Source organism: Eubalaena glacialis, chromosome 5 (assembly GCF_028564815.1).
Source record: "Eubalaena glacialis isolate mEubGla1 chromosome 5, mEubGla1.1.hap2.+ XY, whole genome shotgun sequence".
Classification (NCBI taxonomy): Eukaryota; Metazoa; Chordata; class Mammalia; order Artiodactyla; family Balaenidae; genus Eubalaena; species Eubalaena glacialis.
Window position 1 is genome coordinate 53,431,519 of NC_083720.1, and position 14,244 is coordinate 53,445,762.

At 37.4% G+C, this 14,244-nt stretch overlaps 1 protein-coding gene and 1 pseudogene across 3 annotated transcripts in view; both read left to right on the forward strand.

Moving 5' to 3' along the window:
- LOC133092637 (recombining binding protein suppressor of hairless) overlaps positions 1-14,244 on the forward strand; it is a 118,922-nt gene that overhangs the window by 74,887 nt on the left and 29,791 nt on the right. The gene's annotated exons all lie outside the window — the stretch shown is intronic.
- LOC133092470 (large ribosomal subunit protein uL6-like) lies at positions 999-8,312 on the forward strand (annotated as a pseudogene).

A 14,244-nucleotide genomic window follows, 5' to 3' on the forward strand; every position in this document is an offset into this window, starting at 1 on the left:
AGCCAGTCACAATTTGTTGATCACAACTGGAACTTGAAAGATACTTAAATGCTTTTAGAAAAGAATTTTAAAACAAAATATATTATCCGTTTTTAATGAGACTATAAATATTATATTCTAATTATGTAATTTTTTACGGTATGCATTTTAATTACACATGTTAAATTTAAAAGTGTTAGTCTTGAAAATGATTTTAAAAATTTCTAACAATCAGTGATTGTAAAATAAAAATAAGACATTCAGTTCCACAATTACAGTCCTAGAGTTAATGCTACCCTGTGTCGTTAGTATCTTTCAAGAAAATCGTATGCGTGTATAAACATATACCTGTCTTTTTTCTTTTTAAGGTCTGGCATCATACTCTACCATTGTTCTGTTAACTGTAGATCTTCTGCCTTGTTCTCCTTAGTGTCTCCATAGCTTTTCCTTGTCTTCCCACTGCTCCTTATTTAATTCACACTGATGGCCATTTGGGTTATTTCCGCATTATTACTATTATTAAAAAAGCTGTTTCACTCAAAGAATGGCAGGGGCATGCCAGAAGTACACACAAATGGAGCCAGTTTGAAGAGGCTTCTTTTAGCCAAATCATGGACACTTTGGTCGTCAAAATAAATAATGATAGTAATAGATTAAAACCCATAAAATAAAATGACAGTTTAGAAGTCTACACTGAGTTAAATAAATAATTCGATAAATGGAGGAGAGGAGGTAGCTTTTCTTTACAGAAGAATTCCACCTAATAAGTGTAGAAGGAATCATGGAACCAGGAAAGTACATTTTGGCAACCATTACAGTGATAATCGTTTCAGGCCAACATCATCAGTGAATGCTTAAACTACTGGTTTAAAGTCTGATGAGAAACAAAGTGTTTTTATAGTGTCTAAGCATATCTTCACAAAGTATGGTTAATTATAAAGTGAAAAATAGTAACATGACAGTGAAGAAACCTGGCAGACGCCACCTTAATTAAGCGTTCTAAGTTAACATCACCAATAATGGACAAGTAAGTATCATATGCATCCTGAGGACATACTATCACTTTTGTAGTGGTTCTTGCCAAAAATGCATAAGCTAAATCTAAGCATAAGGAAACATCAGACAGACACAGATGGAAGGGCTTTTCTATAAAATAAACAGCACCTATTCTTCAAAATTTTCAAAATCACAAAAAACGAAGACTGAGGAGTACCAGAGTAAAGGAGACCAGTAAAGACATGACAGCTAAGTTAAACATGACAAATTCAACTGAACCTGGACCAGGAACAAATTTTTCTTGTGCTCTAGAGCTGGAGTTGGCAAACGTTTTCTGTAATAGGCCAGATAATAAAAGTGTTAGGCTTTTTGGGGCACACTGAGTTTGTTTTGACTTTTCAGCTCTGTTCTTGCATCCCCAAATCAGCCGTAGACAATATGTAAATGAATGGTGTGTCTGTGTTCCAGCTCAGATTAATTATAAAAACAAACAAACTGGAGGCTATTCTGATTTGGCCTGAGGACAGCTGTTTCTCAATACTGCTCCATACTCCCACCCCCAATAAAAGACATTAGAGGGACAGTTGGAAACATATGAATAAAATCTATAGCTAAAAGTATTGTATCAGTGATAATTGCATTGTGATTGTATAAGAGACTGTCTTTTTAGGAAATAAACACAAGTATTTTGGGTAAAGGGACTTTATGTCTATAATGTGCTCTTAAATGGTTTTAAAAACATAATATACAAATATGGTAAAATATTAACACTCGAGAGTCTGGGGGAAATGGGGACTAGGAATTGTTTGTGCTTTCGTAACTTTTCTGTATGCCTGAAATTCAAAATAAAAAAAGAAATTTTAAGGTGTATTTCAGATCAAGTGGGCTGGGAAAATATAACTTATCTCCCAGGTCCATGTAAATGTTTTTTCAATTACTTATTTTTATATATCTTGAAATTCTAACTGGAATTGCTTAATTCACATATATAGGCATTTTGAAATTTAAAATTTAATAGATAAATATTTTAATTTCATTACCAGCAGCAATAGGTTCAAGTGACTCCTAACGATAAAATATTTATTCATTCATTCATTCATTCATTTATTTAGGCTGTGTCGGGTCTTAGTTGTGGCACGTGGGATCTTCGTTGAGGCATGCGGGATCTTTTGTTGTGGCGCACGGGCTTCTCTCTAGTTCTGGCGTGCAGGTCTTTTCTAGTTGTGGTGCACAGGCTCCAGGGCGCATGGGCTCTGTAGTTGTGGCGCACGTGTTCTAGAGCACGTGGGCTCTGTAGTTTGTGGCACGCAGGCTCTCTGGTTGAGGCGTGTGAGCTCAGTAGTTGTGGCACGTGGTCTTAGTTGCCCCGTGGCTTGTGGGATCCTAGTTCCCTGACCAGGGATTGAACCCATGTCCCCTGCATTGGAAGGTGTATTCTTTTTTTTCTTTTTCTTTTTTGCTTTACAATGGTGTGTTAGTTTCTGCTTTATAACAAAGTGAATCAGTTATACATATACATATGTTCCCATATCTCTTTCCTCTTGCATCTCCCTCCCTCCCACCCTCCCTTTCCCACCCCTCTAGGTGATCACAAAGCACCGAGCTGATCTCCCTGTGCTATGTGGCTACTTCCCACTAGCTATCTATTTTACATTTGGTAGTGTATATATGTCCATGCCACTGTCTCACTTTGTCACCCTTCCCCCTCCCCATATCCTCAAGTCCATTCTCTAGTAGTTCTGTGTCTTTATTCCCGTCTTGCCCCTAGGTTCTTCATGAACTTTGTTTTTTTTTTCTTAGATTCCATATATATGTGTTAGCATACGGTATTTGTTTTTCTCTTTCTGACTTAACTTCACTCTGTATGACAGACTCTTTGGAAGGTGGATTCTTTACCACTGGATCACCAGGGAAGTCCCCGATAAAATATATTTTGATGAATAGTTACTTGCATATGTAAGGAAAATTTCCTTTCCTTTCCTTAAATATATACAATAATATAGTTAGGTCCCATCTACTTTATCATGATTTTCCATTTACCCTTTAAGCAATTTTCCCTGTTTGGAAAATTTTAGTAGCTTTTAGGACTTCTGCTTCTAGCCAAGATGGAGTAACAGGGACTGGAATTACTCTTCATCCTAAAACAACTAAAAACCTGGACAAAATATATGAAACAGTGGTTTTCAAGATATTGGACGGCAGGCCAGAAAGGACAGTGATCCTTGAGAGACAGGAGACAAATGAGGTGAGCCCTACAATTGCCTCAGCTTAGTGCCTGGAGAAAGTTTCCAGTACATGATGTAGGGAAGGGGAATCCAGGTGGAGCCTAGTAAGCACCTTGAGTTGTGGAGGTAGAGCTGGGACTATAAGGAGGCTAAGGTGGCCAGAACTCTTAGGGCAGAGAACTGGAGAGGAAAGAGGTATGCAGAGTTCCAGAGATCTACAGAAGGGTCCTCTCTAGTCTTAAGCTGAGTATTGATTACCACCTGTGTGAGGAGACTACCCAAGGTTGGGAGGAAAAACAACCTAAACAATTAGAGGAAAGAATTCCTAGAGCTCCCTCAGTACTATGAATTGTTCCTGTTCCCAATAGCCAAAGTGGAAAAAAATCTCATAATTCACAGTGCATCAACAAGAGTACTCAGAAGGGTTTTGTTTCAGTAGTGGTACAAAATTAGGCCTAGACTAAATGCTGCTCTGATTTCACCTAACAAAACTTAAAAGCAAGATTGAAAGGATAAAACTTTTTCTAAGTAACTGTGTCCTAAAACAAAGCTCAAGAATATTTAAAGGAATAGAAAAATATGCAGCACTCAAAAAGGTAGTGAAATTCATTGTGTCTTAACATCTAATCAAAATAACCAGTTGTAAAAAGAAATAGGGAAAATATAATTCATAGTAAGAAAAATCAGTCAATTAAAACCAACCCAGAAATGACACGGATGATAGAATTAGACAAAGACATTAAAACAGTTATTACATTTGTCTTCTTTATGTTTAAGAAGCTAAGATCACCTAGAGACTGTCATACAGAGTGAAGTAAGAGAGAGAAAAACAAATACCGTATGCTAACACATATATATGGAATCTAAAAAAAAAAAGTGGTTCTGAAGAACCTAGGGGCAGGACAGGAATAAAGACGCAGACGTAGAGAATGGACTTGAGGACATGGGAAGGGGGAAGGGTAAGCTGGGACGAAGTGAGAGAGTGGCATTGACATATATACACTACCAAATGTAAAATAGATAGCTAGTGGGAAGCAGATGCAGAGCACAGGGAGATCAGCTTGGTGCTTTGTGACCACCTAGAGGGGTGGGGTAGGGAAGGTGGGAGGGAGACGCAAGAGGGAGGAGATATGGGGAGATATATATATATATAGCTGATTCACTTTGTTATACAGCAGAAACTAACACACCATTGTAAAACAATTATACTCCAATAAAGATGTTTAAAAAAAAAAGAAGCTAAGATCAGGAGTGTATAAAATTTTTGTTAAAGGGTAAAATGGTAGGTATTTTTGTTTTTGTGGCCCAAACAGCCTCTGTTGTAGCTACTCAACTCTGTTGTAGCACAAAAGCAGCCTCAGACAATGTGTAAACCAATGGACATTTCTGTATACTGGAGTATAACTTTATTTCTAAAATAGGCGGTGGATTGAATTCGACCTGCAGGCTGTAATTGCAGATCCCTGAGCTAGAGGAGAGGTTGAACAACTTAAATAGAGGACATGGAAGATAAAAAACAGAAGTTCCAAAGCAAATTGTAGAGATGAAAACTAAACTATTTAAATGAAAAAATACACTTGGTGGGATTAATCACAGATATACACTGTTGAAGAAGAGATTAGCAAACTTGAAGGCATACCAATAGAAACTATCCAAAATGAAGCACACAGAGAAAATATCTGGAAAAAAAAAGATCATTAATGAGCTGTCATTTATTTTCAAATACACCAATGTACATGTAATTGGAGTCATTGAAGGGGAAGGTATGACTAAAAGAATATATGAAGACATAATGGCTGAAAATTTTCTAAATTTGGTGAAAACTATAAAACCACAGTTCCAAGAAACTCAGTGAACCCCAAGTGCAAAAACTATCATTTTTTTTTAAACCACATCATCATCAAATTGCTTGACGTCAGTGATAAAGAGAAAATGTTAAATGCAACAGAGAAAAAAAAGATAAATTATATACAGAGGAAAAAAGATATAGATAAGGATGACAGAGGTTTCTCATCTGAAACCTTGCTAGGGAGAAGACAGTGGGACAAGAGCTTTAAAGTACTCAAGGGGGAAAAATATGGCAACCTAGAATTCTGTGCCTAGCAAAGGCAAAATAAAGACATTTTTAGATGTAAGAAACGGAAAAGGAATTATTCATAAACAGGCCTGAGCTACAAAAAATGGTAAAGAAATCCTTCATGCTGAAGGATAATCATATCAAATAGAAATCTGTTTCTGTATAAATTACTAGCATCAAGAATGAGAAAGGTAATATCACTATAGATTCTACAGATATTTAAAGGATAACAAGCAAATATTAGAAATAACTTTCTGCCAATAAATTCAACAACTTTTGAAGAGATACACAACTTCCTTGAAACTGGCAAGCTACCAAAGCTTACTCAGGAAGAAACAGATAGATAACCTGAATAACCCTATATCTAAAGAAATTGAACTTGTAATTCTAAACCTTCCACATAGAAAGTTCCAGGCTTAGATGATTTTGCTATTGAATTCTACCAGACATTTAAGAAATACATCGTGCCAGTTCTATACATACTCTTCCAGAAAACTGGAAAGCAGGACATATTTCCCAGTTCATTCTGTTAGGATGGTGATGCCCTGTTACTAAAAGCAGACAAAGACATTAAAATAAAATAAAATTGTGGACTGATATCCCTTATGAACACAGATATAAAAGTCTTAACAGTTTTTCAAAATGAATCCAACAGTATTTTTATTTTTTTTAGATCTATTTATTTCTTTTTTTAAATTTTATTTTTCTTTTTGGCTGCATTGAGTCTTCGTTGCTGTGCACAGGCTTTCCCTAATTTTGGCGAGCGGGGGCTACTCTTCGTTGCGGTGCGTGGGCTTCTCATTGCAGTGGCTTCTCTTGTTGTGGAGCAGGGACTCTAGGCGCGCGGGCTTCAGTAGTTGTGGCTCACAGTCTCTAGAGCGCAGGTTCAGTAGTTGTGGCGCATGGGCTTAGTTGCTCCGTGGCATGTGGGATCTTCCCGGACCAGGGCTCGAACCCGTGTCCCCTGCATTGGCAGGCAGATTCTTAAGCACTGCACCACCAGGGAAGTCCCCCAACAATATATTAAAAGGATAATATATCGTAATCTAATGAGATTTATCTCAGAAATGGAAATCAATCAGTTTCATTTTAATACATTAACAACAAAAAAGGAAAATCATTTGGTCATCTCAGGGATTTAGAAAAAGCTTTTGACATTTCATTCTTCATCATAATTTTCATCAAACTAGGAATAGAAGGGAATTTCCTCATTCTGATAAAGGTTACCTATAAACAAACTACATTTAACACCATACTTGTGAAAGACTGAATGTTTTCCCTCAAGATCAGGAACAATGCAGGGGTGTCCACTTTTAACCACTACCACTTAACATTGTACTTGAGGTTCTAATTAGTACGGGTAAGGCCAGAAAAAGAAAGGCATCTAAATTGGAAAGAAGTAAAACTGACTTTATTTGTAGACATCACTATTATCTCTATGGAATCTTCAAAAAAAAAAAAAAGTTATTAGAACTAATAGGTGAGTTTAACAAGGTGGTAGGCTACGCAGTCAACATATAAAGCATACAAAAATGAATTGTGGGGGCTTCCCTGGTGGCGCAGTGGTTGAGAATCTGCCTGCTAATGCAGGGGACACGGGTTCGAGCCCTGGTCTGGGAAGATCCCACATGCCGCGGAGCAACTGGGCCTGTGAGCCACAACTGCTGAGCCTGCGCGTCTGGAGCCTGTGCCCCGCAACGGGAGGGACCGCGATAGTGAGAGGCCCGCGCACCGCGATGAAGAGTGGCCCCCGCTTGCCGCAACTAGAGAAAACCCTCGCACGAAAGGAAGACCCAACACAGCCAAAAATAAATAAATAAATAAAGTAGCTATTAATTAAAAAAAAAAAATGAATTGTGTTTTTTATACTAGTAATGAACAGTGGGAAATTGAAATTAAAAAAAACAATAGCATCAAAAAATATGTGATTCTTAGGGGAAAAAATCTGACACATGGTGTGGGAAAACTATATACTGAAAACTACAAAACATTGCTGAGAAGTCCTAAATAAATGTTCTTTGGGCAGAAGACTCAGTAGTGTCAGTTCTTCCCAAATTCATCTATGGATTCAACATAATCCCAATCAAAATCCCAATGGACTTTTTTATAGCAGTTGACAAGCTGTTTCAAAAATTTTTAATGCAAATGCAAATGTCTTAGACTAGCCAGAACAACCTTGAAAAAGGGCAGTAAGAACTTAACACTACCTGATTTCAAAACTTGTTAGATAGCTACAGTAATCAAGGATGGTATTGGTTTAAAGATAGCAAGTAGATCATTGCGACAGAATAGTGGCCAGAAATTGTTCTTGAGATAAGTTTTTTAGTCAAGGTACAAAGGCAGTTTAGTCAGCTAAAGGATTTTTAACAAAGAATTCTGGAACAGTTGGATAACCATATGCACCCACCACTTACATAACATACACAGAATAACTATGATTCATACCTGGAACCATATACAAAAATTAGATCAAAATAGACCTAAATGTAAAATTTCAAATTATACAGCTTTTAGACGAAAACAAGCAAGACACACAAATTTTCTAGAGGCACCCTGTGGAGGGACTTCAGTCACATCAATGTAGAACTCAGTCTCCTTGGAAAGAAAAAGAAGAGACTCTGGCTTCACAAATGGTGGGGAAATAGAAAGGTACTGGCGACTGTTTGCACTGTCTGTAGTCATATACAGAACATGATCAAGGGTGTTACACTGGGCTTCTGTTATAAGATGAGGTCTGTATATGCTCAGTTCCCCCATCAATGTTGATATTCAAGAGAATGGTTCTCTTGTTGAAATCCAAAATTTGGGAGGTGAAAAACACATCCGCAGGGTTTGGATGAGGCCAGGCCTTGCTTGTTCAGTATCTCAGGCCCAGAAAGATGAGTTGATTCTTGAAGGAAACAACATTGAACTTGTGTCAAATTTAGCTGCTTTGATTCAGCAAGCCACAACAGTTAAAAACAAGGATATCAGAAAATTTTTGGATGGTATCTATGTTTCTGAAAAAAGAAACAGTTCAGCAGGCTGATGAATAAGATTTGAGTGGTCTGGCTACAGAAACAGCAAGATGCCAGATGATTCTTCGGACTCATTTGTGATATTTTAAAGATGCAATAACAGCTCTTTTGATTTTGGGGGAAAAAAGTCACAAATTTTTTTGCATGTAAAAGTTATGTTTGCGCTATAATGTAATAGCATTATGTCTAATGCAATAGCATTATGTCTGGGGGAAAAAAGTACTTACCTTAATTAAAAAATAATGCTGTTGGGAAAATGGTGCTGACACACTTGCTTGATGCAGGGTTGCCACAGACCTCCAATTTGTTAAAAAAAAAAGACAATATCTGTGAAGTGCAATAAAGTGAAGCACAATAAAATGGTACTTAAGAAGTTAAAACTCCCCTACCGTATGGCCTAGCCATTTCATTCTTACATATTCAGTTACGAAAAATGGAAACGTGTTAATACAAAGACCTGAATACAGATGTTTGTGGAAGTGTTAGTTATAATAGCCATATAGGCATAACTCAAATACCCACCAACAGGTGAATGGACCAACAAATCGTGGTATATTCTCCAATGGCTTTCTATTTAGCAATGAAAAGGAATGAACTATTGATACATGCAACAACATAGATGAATCTTAGGATAATTATGTCCAATTTTCTAAAGAAGTCAGGAAAAAGTACAATTTTATATAAAATTGTAGAAAATGCAAACTAATCTATGATAACAGCAGATCAGTGGTTTCTTGGGGTTGGGGAGAGACAGAAACTTGGGAATGATGACTGTCTGTCTTTCTGGATTGTGCTGATGGTGTATACATATGCCAAAACCTAGCAAATTGTACACTTGAAAATAAATGTATTTTTCTGTATTTCAATTAAACCTCAGTAAAGCTGTAAAAAATTTTAGTAGCATTTTACCCTTTAAAAATACCTTAAAAGAAATTAGTGTGTCTTCTAGGGGAGAATTTAGGTAAGCTTTATTTCTGTTTAAATCTCTTAAAGAGGGCAAGCTTACAGATTTTTTACTCTTTATTATCAAAGCTAGTATAAAGCAATTTAGTAAAACAGTTTGTATAAAACAGAAAATTGGAATGTAAAATCAATTCCCAATTCTGTGATAAAAATTTAACCTTAATCTCAAAAATCAGGACATTTTCCCTTCTGACAGTATAGCAAGTTTAGGTCCCATCTGGCTCTTTTTCACCATATTTTCTCATTTCTCCTTTAAAGAGTTTTCCATTTTAGGAAAATTTTAGTGTCTTCTATTTGATCAAAAATAATTTAGGGCTTCCCTGGTGGCGCAGTGGTTAAGAATCCACCTGCCAGTGCAGGGGACATGGGTTCGAGCCCTGGTCCGAGAAGATCCCACATGCCGCGGAGCAACCAAGCCCGTGCGCCACAACTGCTGAGCCTGCGCTCCAGAGCCCGCGAGCCACAACGCCTGAAGCCTTGGCGCCTAGAGCCCGTGCTCTGTGACGGGAGAGACCACCACGATGAGAGGCCTGCACACCACAGTGGAGAGTGGCCCCCACTGTCCGCAACTAGAGAAAGCCCGCGCACAGCAACAAAGACCCAACACAGCCATAAATGAATGAATGAATGAATAAATAAATAAATAAGGAATTTTATATCGCTTTTCATTGGGGTGTATGGAGGTTGGACACTTCAATTCAGAGAGGGTTTCTTTCCCTTGTAAAAAATCTCTTAAACCTACCCTATTCTATCCTAACCCCCATCTTCCAACTTAAACAACAGTGAAAAAGTGTGTTGTTATTTAGAGGATGATCTTTTAGGTAGTGTTCTAAAAGCACAGTTTTGCTGACACAGAGTTAAAAATTTTTTTTTTAATTAATTAATTTATTTATTTAATTGCGGCTGTTTTGGGTCTTCGTTGCTGTGCGCGGGCTTTCTCTAGTTGCAGCGAGCGGGGGTTACTCTTTGTTGCGGTGCGCGGACTTCTTCTTGCGGTGGCTTCTCTTTGTTGGGGAGCATGGGCTCTAGGTGCGTGGGCTTCAGGAGTTGTGGCTCGCAGGCTCAGTAGCTGTGGCACACGGGCTTAATTGCCCTGCAGCATGTGGGATCTTCCTGGACCAGGGATCAAACCTGTGTCCCCTGCATTGGCAGGCGGATTCTTAACCACTGTACCACCGGGGAAATTCCAGTTTTGCAACTTTTCTTTTAAAATCATTTTATTTTTTATTGCTTATGCAGGGGTCAGCAAATGTTTTCTGTAAAGAGCCAAGTAGTACATATTTTAGGCTTTGAGGTCTGCATACTACCTCTGTTGCATAGACTTCTGTTCTTTTTTTACAACCCTTTAAAAATGTAAAAGGCATTCTTAGCTCCTAGAGAGTACAAAAACAGGCTGCTGGTGTGGTTTGCTGACCTGTGGCCTGTAGTAGTATTTCTCAAAGTATACTCTGCAGCTCTCTAAAATGTTTGCAGGTACAGAGTGTGTGTATGGAATTACTTTGGGCACACTTGGTACAACAAAACTACGTTTCTTTACCAGAAGACAGTTCACGTTGGAACCTTTATTATTTGGATTTCACAAGTGACAGAAATCCACTTTGAGTAGTACAGGGACTGATCCTATCGGTAAGGATGGCTGTCTGGACTTTCCAACTTTGTGGGCCACTTCATTCCTTGAGTAGTTGGGACTGGCTATGGTTAGCTCCCAGCTCAAATGCTTTCCCCCCAGCCCCCAACGTGGGCACGCACATGTACATCTGGTTTAAATCACTTATGTGCCCCTTGGCCTAATCATGGCGGCGTATATGAATGTGGTGAGGAAGTAAGGGTTCTATTTTCAGAAAAATAGGGGTTAACACTGTTAAGGACGTTGTTTTTTGTGAATTTTGTTTGCGATATTAAAAAAAAAAAAAGTAGACGTTTATAAAGGAAAAAAGAGCCAAAAGTTTGACAAAGATGGTGATAGTTTAAACATGTCAAACTAGAATGGCATTTGCCATGCTTTCATGTTAGTAAAAATACTGGTAAAAATTTGATTTTCTAAACGTTTAAGCTAATGTGTTTTAAGTGAGTAAACTCTTTCAAAAATAGTTGCTCCATGGTGTTCTTCAAATAATTGTTAATTGGCTTTCATTCAGAATGAATATTTTATAAGGAATTATTAAATGAAATAACAAAGAATACATAAGCTTCAAAATTTGTTAGATAGTAACTGTTATAACAAATTATGAGTTTTAGCTTTGTTGTTACTGTTTTTTAACAATTCAGTAATACAAAGTAGTAATTCTACTGGTAACGTTCTTACAGCACCTATATTATGTTTTCAAATGACAAAATTTCCCTCATTCTTTTTTAAAAAGACATTGAGTGATTTTCTCATCTTACTGTTGGAACATTTTTGGTTTTCTTTAATCCACTGGTTTTCAACCCAGGTGACCTCCCCCCTTACCCCCCTGACGTTTGGCAATATCTGGAGACATTTTTGGTTGTCACAACTGTAGGAAAGGTGCTATTGGCTTCTAATGGGTAGAAGTTAGAGATGTTGCTAAACACCTTCCAATGCACAGCACAGCTCCCTCACAACAAAGAATTGTTTAGCCCAGGATGTCAACAGTGCTGAAATTGAAACCCTATTCAATTAACCAAACCCTAGACTAAATGAAGAGCACATGGGCTGTCATTCCATGGTCTTTACTTTTTAATTGTGTTTCTTTTGAGTATATTGCCTATATCTTTTTTAACGGCTCCTTAAGGTGCACAACAAAACTGTCAACCTTTAACTGCCAGATAACATAATTTTAATGTTTGATATTCTATTAACAAAGCAAAATTTTTTCTTGTTGAAAGAAGCTCTTTGGCAAATTACTACTACAGGACAACTATTATTAATGGTTACTTAAGGTTCTAGTTGCTTTTTTCAAGAATTTGTATTATAAATATGAAGGGAAAAGACAAGGAAAACTAGAGCTGTCATCTTGCATTCATCATAAATACCTTGAGATCTGTAATCTTTTGTCGTAATGATTATTGTGAACAGTTCAGCTAGCACGATAACCAGTGCCTGGGATGTAATAGGTTCTCAATAAATCTTTAATGGGAAGATGGATAAAAGTGCAGCTTACCTATTATGCTTGCAAAAACTTGTGCCTTGCAAGTCAGGTGAGACACCTGATCATTTACCTCCAGATCCTTTTCAAGTTTGCCCTCAAACTTCAGTGTAAGTCTTCCGACCTCCACCTCCATCTCCCCCTCCCTCCTACCATTGTTCTCAGAAAATAATAATAATAGGTAGAGTTTACTGACACTTGATATTTGTCAGTTTGTGGGGGTACTTAATTTAAAATATTTTTCACAATATGAGCTATTACTGTCTTTTTTTTTTTAAACAGGTGAGAAAACTCAGGCTTAGTAATTGACAGGCGTCAAGATTCAGACCCCTCCCTGTTTGTTTCATACCAAAGCTGTGCTCATAATACCAGTGCAAAAGTATCTGATAGTAGTAATTTTGTCCTCCAAAGCCAGACTGCCTAAATTTGAATCCTGGGACTTCAGTATCATCTTGGGAAAGTTATTTAACCCCTCCTCCATTTCTAAAATGTACCTAATAGTGTGTCTTAAAGGCTTTGCATACTATTTGGGAAGACAAGGAAAAAAGGCATGAAATCTGACAAACATATCAAGTGATTGCTAAATGATAAAATAGAGACTGTAAATGCAAATAGAATTCAGCGTGGGGAAATATATTTAAAATGGTTTCTTAAAAATTTTTTTTCAAGTATATAGCAACTTTTCACTTTTTATGCCAGTGACTGGGCCTCTGTGCCAGTTTTGTCAAGATATTGACCTTCTCCTGGCTTAGCTTTTGTTTTCTTATCTACCTTGAACGCTATGGTCAGTCACATGACTTAGTAACACCTCAAATCCCTTATTAATCGTTATCCTGTCCACGCTGCACCTCTTGTCCAGCACCCAGCAGGTTTGAGAATGTGCTGTCTCTATCTATTCCCTTGGAATGTTAGTGGGACTTGACACTATCATTTATGGATTTCAACATCAGCCAGTCCTTCAATACCGATTTTCAATCATTTACTTGTACTTGTCAGCTTCTTTCTTCATTCCCTAGAGGGTATTTCCAAATAGTACCTATGGCTCTTTTACTTGTTAGGCATCACAATGGCCTCTCATTTTACAAATAACTTGTGAGGCTTTAGCTGGTGGCTGTTAGACTTCTTGCTAAAATTAAAGTGACCTTCACCTCTCTAGCATCTTACCTTTTGATTGTTCCCCTCATTTGAGGTTGTCTCCTTCCATAGCATCTAATAGACAGTTTCAGTTCTACCCCTACTGGTTCTTCATTTCCTTTTATACATTTTCTTCTTGACTCTCCTATCACTGTGTTTTCTTTCTGGGAGACTTCATTGACTACCATGGCTTTATTTGTGAACTGTGTACCAATGAACCCTACTTTTCCATCCCAGATCCCTCTCTGGAACTACAGATGGTTGTTTCCAACAACCTATTAAATACTTCCAGCTTGGAGTTCTGGGGCACTTCAGAGTTGACATTTGTCCAATAGAACCTATTAAACACTTGCTTCTCCTAAAACAAAAGACCTAAAGCCTGTCTTCTCCTGTACTGCCTTCTATTACCTCTTTCTTGGTGTGTCAGCCTTTTTTCAAGTTTGTCTTTTCTCTATGCTTTCTAAAACCCCTTCTCTATTTCACCACTAGAATTAAATAAAAAGGAAAATTAACTGTATGTTTAAAAGAAACCTCAAGATCTTGCATTGCCTTTTGTGTAGATTGAAAATCCACTTTCCACAGCATGGTGTTTTTCTATAATGGAGTGGAGATAAAATTAAATGATCTTTTCCTAATTCTCAAAGAGATGGATTTTTTTTTAAAGATTTTAAGTTTTTTCTAGGTGTCTTAAAATTTTTATTACCTGCTACCACTTTTATCACCATCTTATCATAGGGTGATATTTG